The sequence below is a fragment of the Tamandua tetradactyla genome, chromosome 5 (genome assembly GCF_023851605.1).
Source record: "Tamandua tetradactyla isolate mTamTet1 chromosome 5, mTamTet1.pri, whole genome shotgun sequence".
NCBI classification, from domain to species: Eukaryota; Metazoa; Chordata; class Mammalia; order Pilosa; family Myrmecophagidae; genus Tamandua; species Tamandua tetradactyla.
This window is the reverse complement of record NC_135331.1, coordinates 182,735,515-182,746,459: the sequence shown is the minus strand read 5'-3', so window position 1 is coordinate 182,746,459 and position 10,945 is coordinate 182,735,515. Positions and strand designations below refer to the sequence as shown.

Sequence of the window (10,945 nt, the reverse complement as noted above, 5' to 3'; positions counted from 1 at the left end):
AAATTGGATTCCAAATGGGAATTACCTCTGTAGTCTAAAGATTGAACCAAACTAGTTACAGGGTTTACACCTGACCCAAATGGGACTCTTCACCTATTTGTGTTTCCCAATCACACTGAATTACATACCTGATTGGGAACACACTACACACACACACTCTTTGATGATAAGCTTCCTGGTCTTCAAATATGAGATGTTTATAAATAAAATTATTCTTTTTGATGAATGAAGATTCATTTCCCTCTCATTTGAGCAGCATTTCTTTAGCTGTGTCAGCAGCAAGTGACGGAAAATCTCAAACTGACTTAAACATAAATTGAATCTATTCATTTGTAAATAAATGTCCAGATACACATTTAAACTTCAGGCGAGGTTGGATCCAGGGGCTCAGATAGGGTGACCAAGGCTCATTTCTCTCCTCTCTGCTCCCTCTTTTATGGTAGTGACTTTATCCTTATGCTTCAAAACTGGAAGATGAGGCAGTTAGCTATAGGGCTGGTCCTGCCCCCACCTCCTCACACATTTCTCCCAGGAGAGAGAAAGAGCCGCTTTTGTTTTCCCCACCAACCTCAGCAAATGTCTTCTCGCGTCCTAAAAACTGTGGTTGGGACTGAGTCGCAGATACCACGCGGTCAGGTGATGTTACCTGGGATACAAACAATTTTGTTCCTTTAGATTAAGAACTAAGTACGGACCATGGTGACTGAGACTTGACTCCCAGTACCTGCCCATGCAAAAAAATGAATAAATATGAAAAGACTCAGAGCTTTGGCAGAAATGAATACGGCCTTCAAATATGGGATGTTTTTGAACATAGTCCAAGAAAGAAGAATCAGGGTAGAAGGGGACTATGCAAGTGGCCATCCTGTCCCCTGGCAACGGTCAGTATGCCGCTATCAAAGAAGAAAAAGAACAACGCTACTGGTATATGAAGGTCATAGAATGAGCTGCTTTTCCCAGGCGTCTCTGGGAATGGGTTCAGCTCAGTAAAAACTATGAGAAAGCACTGGAACAAATAGATGAAAACCTAATTTACTGGCCCTGTTTTATTCGACATAAATGTAAACAGAGAGTCACCAAGATTACTAAATGCCTAATTCCAGTTTAAAAACATATACACTAAAGCGGCAGAAAAACTTAGTTCCTTTGAGGAAGAAGGTGGAATGGAGGGGAAAAAGAGAGGAAACGGCCATCCTAGCTGCCCAGCTGGATGATACCTTTGGAAAGGAATTACTGGAGAGACGGAGACAAGATACCTATGGCGACATCTACAACTGCCCCATTCATGCCTTCGACAGGGCCTGGCACAGCAGCGGGTAGAGAATGACTCTCCAGATGCTGAAGAAAATGATGATGAAGAGGAAGATAAATAAGACGTGGGTAAAAGAGAATGTGTGGATGACGAAGAGGCGGACCAGGGTGACATAAGGGGCTTGGAGGGCATGGAACAGCTGGACATCAGCGGTGACGAAGAACAGAATCAGAGAAGCGCCAGTGAGAAGAGGAAAGACCCTGAGTGCTGACCACAGAGCACCTCGGAAAGGACCTTTGCGGAGGAAAAGAGCCTCTTGAGAGATAAAGCATCAGCAGGAGACAAAGCCAATGGCCAAGGCCAAAACCACGTGATTTCTCCTCAAACATTTTTGAGCTTCTCCCTTTCTTTTATCTTAGACACATACATATCTCCGATGTTTGCTGTATCATGGTATCTTGAACACAGTATTTGTGTTTTCAATACTTATGCCACATCTGTGGGCAAGAAATCTAGGAGAGAGTGGAGGAAATTCTTCAACTGAATAGATTATTTTTATAGCATATATATTAAGGTAATGGCCTGAGCCCAGGAAACTTAACAGACAAGTTCTTGAGGCTGGAATGAGATTGTGGTGGCAAATACTGTGAAGTCTTAAATGCCGTGTGCCCCTGCTTCTCTGATGTCAGACCCTGCTGAACTTCTCTGATTCCGTACACTGCATTGCTGTCTCTGCAGCTTGGGAGGCTTTTCGCCAGGAGTCCCTGAAACATGAAAGCAAATAGGCTTTGATTTTTTGTTGTTATTTTCCCCTTCTACCCTGATTCTTCTTTCTTGGTATCATACTCAAAGGAGGAAAGGATGGAGGACACTAGGGGACAGACAGGTCACAGACTAGTCAGGGCAGGCATTGCTTTAAAAATCTGTTCTGACCTGCTTAGGAATGTCCTGCTGTCTCACATAGAAGCCACTTCATAACAGTCAAGGCAAATTGGCTGGATCTAGGGCTTGAAAACTGCCTGAGATTGCAAAGCGTATATGAAACAATTTGAAGAAACTGATAAAACAACAACAACGAAATAAAAACAAAGCAGCCATACAAAAAATTCAACATATGATGCTCCAATAATGGGATGGTTAACCTGGAGAAAGAATGAAGTGTGGCCGCCACCATACAGCATACAAAAAAAAAAAAAAAAACAAGCAAGCAAACAAAAAACCCTGGTTGGATTGTTTGTCAATTACCACCAGATACGCCATGGCTTAAACAGGTCCAAAGCTGTAATGAAGAGTGGTGAGGAATCATTCCTCGCGCCACCGCTTATGGAGAGAAGGGAAGAGAGGCCCCCAGGGGGCTCCCGGAGTGCTATCTCATTTCCCTCTCCCAAGATAAGAAAGGAGGTGAGATGAAAATGCCGAGAAACAAAAACACCAGGTGTTCGCAACCATCTCATCTCTCCTGGGCCCATTAGTGGAAGGAGTTTCTAAATAAGACAGGTTATCCCTGACTGGAGTCTAGTAACAGCTCTGCTGTATCATACAAAGCAGAGATCAGAGCAAACTGTAGGCTCATTTAATATGCCAATTAAATGCAAATATTGAATCAGAAGAAAAGGAGACAGTTTGGGAAATAGAGTCCTGTTTCTTTAAAATCTGAGAAGGTTGCTGTAAACCAAAAGCAGGCTCTTATAAGTTCTCTCTCTAGGTGTATGCATTTTTCCTGATCCTACATACTTTCAGTACTTTCCCATCAGTCTATTTAGGATATCAGTATTCTTTTCAGATTGTTCAGTCTTCGTTTCTGAGATGGATGTCCCTAGCAAAAATATATATATGTCATTTACTGTAGTTTATTCAACCAATTCCATGGCATAAGTCAACCTTTAGAAAGGCCACTGGCATAGCTTTTTAAATGGTCTGACTAACCCTTGACCTTGCTTCCCATATGATTTTGAGACCTGTAGTGATGAAAATCCAGCATCTGTGGAATTCAATCCAAACAGAAAACTTGAGGCCTTTCCTGACTTCCAGTTTCCTGAGGCCAAAAAAAAAAATGTTATCCGCCTCAAAAAAAATGTACTGGGAATTTCAAGAAACAGGCAAACTTACATTTCTACCCCAAATATTCTCTGCCACTTGTGAATAATTTGCTTCTCCTCAGCAAATATTGAGGAGAAGAAAAGGATATTGACATCCATTCCAGAGCAAAATGAATATTTAAGTATTTATTTCAATATTAAATATTGCAGGAATAGGGTCTAGAAGGGTGAAACTCTTTCTACTATATTATATCCTGAGTAGGGCACTTCATTTTAGAAATTTATTTATATGAATATTGATTGCCATTCAATTGTGAGTCCTACAGTCCATGGAGGGTTGCAGAGTTATTCTGTCTTCATTGGTTGAAAAAATTAATATAATTATAGCACCTATTGCCTATTTTTGGGGATGATATAATAATAGAAATAACTTTCTGATATGTGTATATAATTTAATCATGATAAATACATATTTAAATGATATTTAGTGGTAAAAGGAAAGAGCATGATATTCCAAGGTGATTTCACTTTTAAGACTTAAAAATATAGGATGGGAAAAATAGTGGTTCAGTGGCAGAGTTCTCGCCTCCCATGCCGGAAACCCAGGTTCAATTTCTGGTGCAAGGATAATTTAATAAATTCAGTACCTACAGTTTCCAACGTTTCGAGTATTTAGCCTAGCACTAAAGAAAGGAGAGAGAGAAGCTGGGCTGTAATCTGACCAGGCCTTTGTAGAAAAGGCTGAAAAACACCTGAATACCAAGGGGTTGACTCTGGATCTTCATAAGCCATTTATTGGTCAAAGGCTGTGCTTAGGTCCCTTTAGCCAGTTAGAATTTTTACCGTTTTTTGTTGAATGTGTGTGGATTGAAGGCTGCTGTCGCAATTCAAGGAGTGTGTGTTTATTCCCCATATTCAGTCAAGGACTAGAAGCTTGAATTTTCCCTCTCCAATAATGCCTGGGAAGGCGCAGTCTTGGGCTTGCACAGTCTTCCAGATTTCCAGCCAATGCATGTGATTCTATTTTTAAGCCTGGCTTCCCAGGAATTGCCTCTAGGTCAGAATACCTTATTACTCAGCCAGTGGTGGGTCTGAAGTTAGGCTTTCAGCCACTGGTGCTAGGGAGGATTCTTTGTGGATTGATCTGTAGCTGCTTTGGGGGAAAGTTTGTAAGTCTGCCCCAGTCCCTGCTCCAACTGATCGCGTCTGAGTGGATGAAGCCTAACGCTCATGCACAGGGCCATGCGTGGACATTAGGCTTCTGGACCCTCGGGCTTGACTGTGTTCTAGAAGGGCTCTTCTTCGGTGGCCTTTCCCTGCTTCTTGCTGTTGAACCGCTGGTCACCCAGCATTTTCCCTTATTGTTCCTTGTATCATGGGGAACTATGAGAGCCCTTTTAATTGCTTTCCGCCAGGATCTCCATTATGTTCAACATTGTCCTTAGGCAGGGCATTTTCCACGCTCTGTTCCACATAAAGTCATTTTCCTCAGGCAGAGCTGTTGAGTCTCGGTCCCTAAGGCCTGTTTTTCCACATGGGTAGAGCATCTGTGCCATTGCTTAAGAGCCAGAGACAGTGGCCATGCTTCTCACAGCATGAAACCGACATTCTACAAGTGAGTGATGAGGAGGGGAGGGCTTCTTAGCTTGCTCATCTCAGTAGGAAAACACCATCCTAGAAGTGAGGTGGAACGAGAACCCCAGGTATTCTCACCCTGCAGTGTTGAGCTCTAATTTGTGCGCTGTGAGTAGGACTTCCATGAGGGAAGAGAGAACCTATGGCCAAGCTGTGCTTATCTGGAATACAACTACAGCATAGAGCTAAGGAAGATTACAAATGCCAGCAGTCTGTTCCTCGCAGGGGGAAACCACAGCCCTGGACTGGGTGCTGGAGACAGGGAGTCCCCATCTTCTTTACCACATTCACCCAAATTAGAGCTCCTGGAGCAGTTTTCCTAAGACAGAGTTTACAAAGGAAGGAAGGGGTGGGTCGTGTGTCAAATGCCACAGACTCCCAAGGTTCTTAGAGAATTTAGCAGATTGTCATGAATGAATGTTTCTCCACTTTCTGTTTTCCCTTGAAATAATTTCCAGAGACTTTAAAATGATTGTTCTTTTCATTCCCCCAGTTGAATGGTTTTTCACTGGGAAGAGAGACTCTCAGGCACCCACTCCTCCATTCTGGACTAGACTACCAAAGATACTTTTAACCTTGAAAATCAACAATATAAATATCCTAACCAAAGAAAATAAATAAATAAAGAACACTGAGGAGCATGTTTGAAATAATGATTTATCAATTCATAAGCCAGGTCTACTCTGACTGATTCAAGAAAACTGACTCTTGGAACATGGAATACGTCTAAAGTGTGCCACTGGTCGCCAAGAGGTAGAGGGAAGGGGAACTGGTTAGACTTTGCTTTCTCCGTGTTACTGCTCTTTTTAGCACTTTGATATTAGAGACAAGGAAACAATCTTACAGTCTATTTCATTCTTAGGTAAGGGTTTCTTCTAGACTGGGGAAAATTGTAAGCACAGACAGTCACTTAACGGGGTTTAACAAACCACTCAGGCATCCTAAATGAGCTCTGTCCATGCTCTGTCAGTTTCATCCTAATCACTGGTAACCAGATGTTATCCTGAAAAATTGGTTTTATTTCAAGAAAAGCTAACTATTCAGATGATGGTCTTTTACTGGGGACTGGTTGGAAAGAACAATCAATGTCATAATGTTCAGAGATGGTGTCTTAATTTCCTAGATTCTAAAACAAATACCATACAATGGGTTGGTTTAGCAACAGGAAGTTGTTGGCTCATGGTTCCAGAGGTAACAAGACTTGCTTCCTCTCTGGGTAGGTATTTCTTGGCTGGCCAGCAATCCTTGGGGTTCCTTTACTTTTCTGTTGCACAGCAATGCACATGGCAGCACCTTCCTTTTCTTCCAGGTTCCACTGACTTCCAGCTTCTTGCTTCTTTGGTGGCTTCTCTTTCCATGTTCCACCTTGCGCACACCTTAATTAATTACATCTCCAACTGTCCTGTTTACAAATGGGCTCATACCCACAGGACCAGGTGATGGGACCTGAACATGTCTTTTGTGAGGGACATGGTTAATTCCCAAGAGAAGGGGAGGATTTCTGTGGAATGCTAACAGAATGCCATGAGTCTTGACAAACTCCAAGTGCCCTCGCCTCCCTGGCACTTGTCTCTTTCCTTTGTAATAAGTCAGGCCCAAGGATGATGTTACCTCACAGATTACTAATATGGTAAACAGAAAATGGCTTTAAAGATCATTGAAGTCTACATTCTCATTTTATAGATAGGAATACTGAGACTCAAAAAAGTGAAGTGACCAGCTAAAAATAAGTTTCGCAGGTAAGAGAGGCAGAGCTCCCTATTTTAATCCTCTACACAACTCAGACACCAGCCTGCTCATTCTTCTGTGCCCTCTTAACTTTGGCTTCACATGGAAGCATTAACATGTGGGCTAAACATCAGAGGCGAAAAGTAATGATTTTGCATCTGGATTTGAAAGAATTGCCCCATGAATCAGATAAGCTTCTCCTTATTAAGTAATTTACAAACTTCCATGGAAAATTCACCTAATAATCTAAAACATTATCCTAAGAGTGATGTTTGGCCTATGTTTGAATATTACCAGTACCTGGAAATTTAATCCCTTCAAAGGTAATGTATATTGAACAGAGCAAGAGAAACCTGGGCACAGATCTGACTTCAATTTTATAGCTATGAAATACCTGTCTTATTTCCTATTAGTTTTTTCACTGGTAAAATGGGAATGATAACACATGACTTCCAGGGTAAATTTTGGGTGAAGAACGCTCATCAAATGACAGCATGGATGTCACTGCCCAGATCTCTCTTTTTAATACCATTACCTCGCTCATAAAATACATCTTTACACCAAACCATAACTTGTCTCTTCTATTTAGTACCCATGTGTTCTTAATTCCACCCTTTATTTCATAAAGAAAATCTCTTTGCCTGCAAATATTTGACAAGATTGATAATAATCCTCCTGACACTCCTTCTCCAGGCAATACATCCTATATCTTTCCTTTTATCTTCATCTAGCTTGGATCTGAATTCTGCTCCTGCCCCAGTGCATGAGAGCCAATGGGCTCAGCTGTGTCCTTTCTGAAAGTGGCGTCTAGATCTGCATGCAACAGCCATTCACCCACTGGCAAGGGTAGAGCTGAGCAGGACAATTACCTCCCAGTTCTAGGCCAGGTTCCTAGCTCTTGTTAGGTTTGAGGAACTATATTATACTTTAACACCTGATTTGGACTTGTTCTACCCTTGTGTTATATAGCTGAGCCTCATCTTCCCCCATTAGGTAATTGGGGGTCCTCAAGTCCTCAATAAATCTCATGGCATTTGTCCATGTTAAAATTCATCCTGTAAAGGGTAACCCATCTCTCCAAATGATTAAGACCTTTTAGATCTTCATTCAGTCATTCCATGTAATTGGAACCTCCATCTACCCAACAGTGTGTAAATCTAATAGGATCACAGACAAAACTATGGAATAAGAAAGGAATCAGCGTTAAAAACTCAGGAAAAGCCTGCTATGCCGGAGGACCTCGGTTCGATTCCCGGCCCCAGCCCATGTAACGAAAACGGAGAAACAAAATACAATAAAACAAGAAAATGTTTAAAAGATGTTTCCCTTTCTTCCTCTCTTCCTTCCTTCTATCCTTCCTTCCTTCTCTCTGTCTTTCCTTTAAAAAAAAAAAAAAAAAAAAAAAAAAACTCAGGAAAATTTTAGGGTAAAATTTGGGGGACTGACGTAGAGTTGACTGCTCTTTATTCAGGCAAAAGATAAATTGAAGAAGATGAAAACACACCACCATCTACTATGATCATTATTTCATAAAATAATGTAATATCCAAAAAAGTAGAAAGGACACAAATCTCAAAATGAAAATTGATTCTTTCCAAAAATGAAGACACTAGACCACCATGCACATGGACATACACACGTATGGACCCACACACAACTAGACACAAATAAATATATATACTGCATACACAACAATTATGTGTATATTCTTCATTTTACCAAAGACCAATAAAAATGTCTTCAAAGTCTGACATGTGTTTTTGGAACTATTTAGTAACCACTTCTGTAATTTCTCTAACTAGAGCTAGCATCCCAGAAATATTTAATTAATTAACTAAGTTAATTAACGCATATATTTATTAAGCAGTTTAATGGCATGTTTTATGTTTTCTCCATGCTCTGAAAGGTGATGTACCCAGATCAGAGAACTCGAAATCCTTTGGGAATAATAGGTTCCATAAATTTCTTATTCATATTGCACTTCAATTTTCTCTTTCCAATATCCATTTTATCCTATTCAATCCAAAATATGTTTCATTGGTGGGGAAGTTATAAGTAAAAATCACTGTGCCAGTTAGAAACTTTTGTGTATCCCCAGAAAAGCCATGGTTTTTAATCCTGATTTAATATTGTTGGGTGGGATCTTTTTGATTAAGTTGTTTCCATGGAAATGTGAACCACCCAAATGTGGGTGGGACCTTTGAATTAGGTAGTTTCCATGGAGACATGTCCCCACCCATTCAAAGTGGGTCACTTAATGGAGCCCTTTAAGTGGGAACCATTTTGGAAAAAGCTTTAGAATTGACACAGAGAAATTTGGAGATGCAGAAAGAGAATGCTTCCAGAAAAACCATTTGAAATGAGAAGACAGTACAAAAAGCTAGCAGAAGCTGCCATGTGCCTTTCCAGCTGACAGAGAAACCCCAAACATTATCGGCCTTTCTTGAGTCAAGGTATCTTTCCCTGGATGCCTTAGTGTATATGTTTGCTAAAGCTGCTGAAATGCAATATACCAGAAGTGGAATAGCAAGTACAAAGGGAATTTATGTCATAAGTTTACAGTTCTAAGGCCAGAAAAATGTCCAAATTAAGGCATCAGGGAACTTGACTCAAGAAAGGTCAATATCTATCAGATCGGAAAGCATGTGATGGTGTCTGCTGGTCCTTGTTTCCAGTTCCATTGCTTCCAGCTTCTGATATCAGTTATTTCTTCTCTAAGCATCTACAGACCTTCACTTAGCTCCTCTGGGACACAACTCTGAGTTCTGGTTTGCTTAGTATCTCATGGTAAGGTACATGGCAATGTCTGCTGGGCTCTGCCCCTGTCTAGACATCTGCTCTTTCTATTCGCACTTCAAGCATCTCCAAACATTTGTGTCTATGTCAGCTCTGAAGCAACTCTTCTCCAAGCCTCTGTGTCTGAGGTTTCTCCAAAATGTTTCCCCTTTTAAAGGACTCTAGTATAAACTAATCAAGACCCACTTGAGTGGATGGAGTCACATGTCCAACTAATCAAAAGACCACACCTACCACACCACCTACGATGGGCGTGTCACATCTCCATGGAAGTAATCTAACCAAAAAGTCACACCCACAACTGGGTTGTGTCACATCTCTATGGAAGTAATCAAATCAAAGTTTCCCACCTTAAGCAGTAGGTCTGGCCCCACAAAATTGGATCAGGATTAAAACATGGTTTCTCTGGTGTACATAATAGTTTCAAATAGGCACAATTAGTTTGGATATTTTTATGGCTTTAGAACTGTAAACTTGTAACTTAATTCCTTTTATAAAAGCCAACCCACTTCTGGTATATTGCATTTCTGGCACCATTAGCAAACTAAGACAAGTACCATATAACCGCTTCTTTATATATGCCATGTATTTGTCTATGAAATACACAGATCCTAGTTTGTTTTTGTTTTTTATTTGTTTATTTATTTATTTTTTATTTTTACATGGGCAGGCACCGGGAATCGAACCGGGGTCCTCGGGCTTGGCAGGCAAGCATTCTTACCCGCTGAGCCACCATGGCCCGCCCAAAATCTAGTTTGTTTTAATTTGCTAAAGTATTATGATCAGAGAGGAGCTATCTATCTATCACATAAGGGCACTACATTAGGTACTTGGGGACTGAAAGATAAAACATAGAATTTCTTTCTTCAGGTAACTCATAGGCTTCACTTACTCTCAGTGACACTTAAAAAATTGAGCAACTTCATATGATACGCCTTCTCTTAAGAACATGGAGGATTTGCCATCACCAGGACCCAGATCCTGTGTGACAATGTTCTGTTCAAATTGCTGGTGGCCGCACCCCTTCGATGGGACAAGCTCTCCATGGTTGGCTCCAGTCCCCGCTGGTCCTGAGTACAATCCAGCCAGTAGCTAAATGTCAGCTGCAACACACTGCAGTGCATCCACGTCTCTATCAGAAGTGGGGAAAATAATGCTGGCTGACTTTTCTTAAACCTGCCCTTACTTCTCGGACTTATGTAAATGGTCTCTAGAGTAATCGGACAACCTGAGAGAATGTTGTAATATGAGGACAATATGTGTAGCAATCGAGGTAAGCATCATACCACATAGATGACATATACTAACTGAACCCAGCATGTTGGTAATCTAATTCAGTTTAGCTGTGTATTGGAGTCCAAGCAAAGCTGTGAATTCTAAGTGCCTGGCAAACTGGTGTCTGGCCATAGCTGCAGTGCCAGCTAGACTGTGGACTTTTTCTGGCACAACCTCAATGAAGCAAGAGTTTGTTTGTCCCACCCGGGCACTGAATATT

General features: G+C 41.1%; 1 pseudogene; it reads left to right on the top strand.

Moving 5' to 3' along the window:
• Nucleotides 1-652: 652 nt before the first annotated feature.
• LOC143682917 (protein MAK16 homolog) lies at nucleotides 653-1,626 on the top strand (annotated as a pseudogene).
• Nucleotides 1,627-10,945: the final 9,319 nt, after the last annotated feature.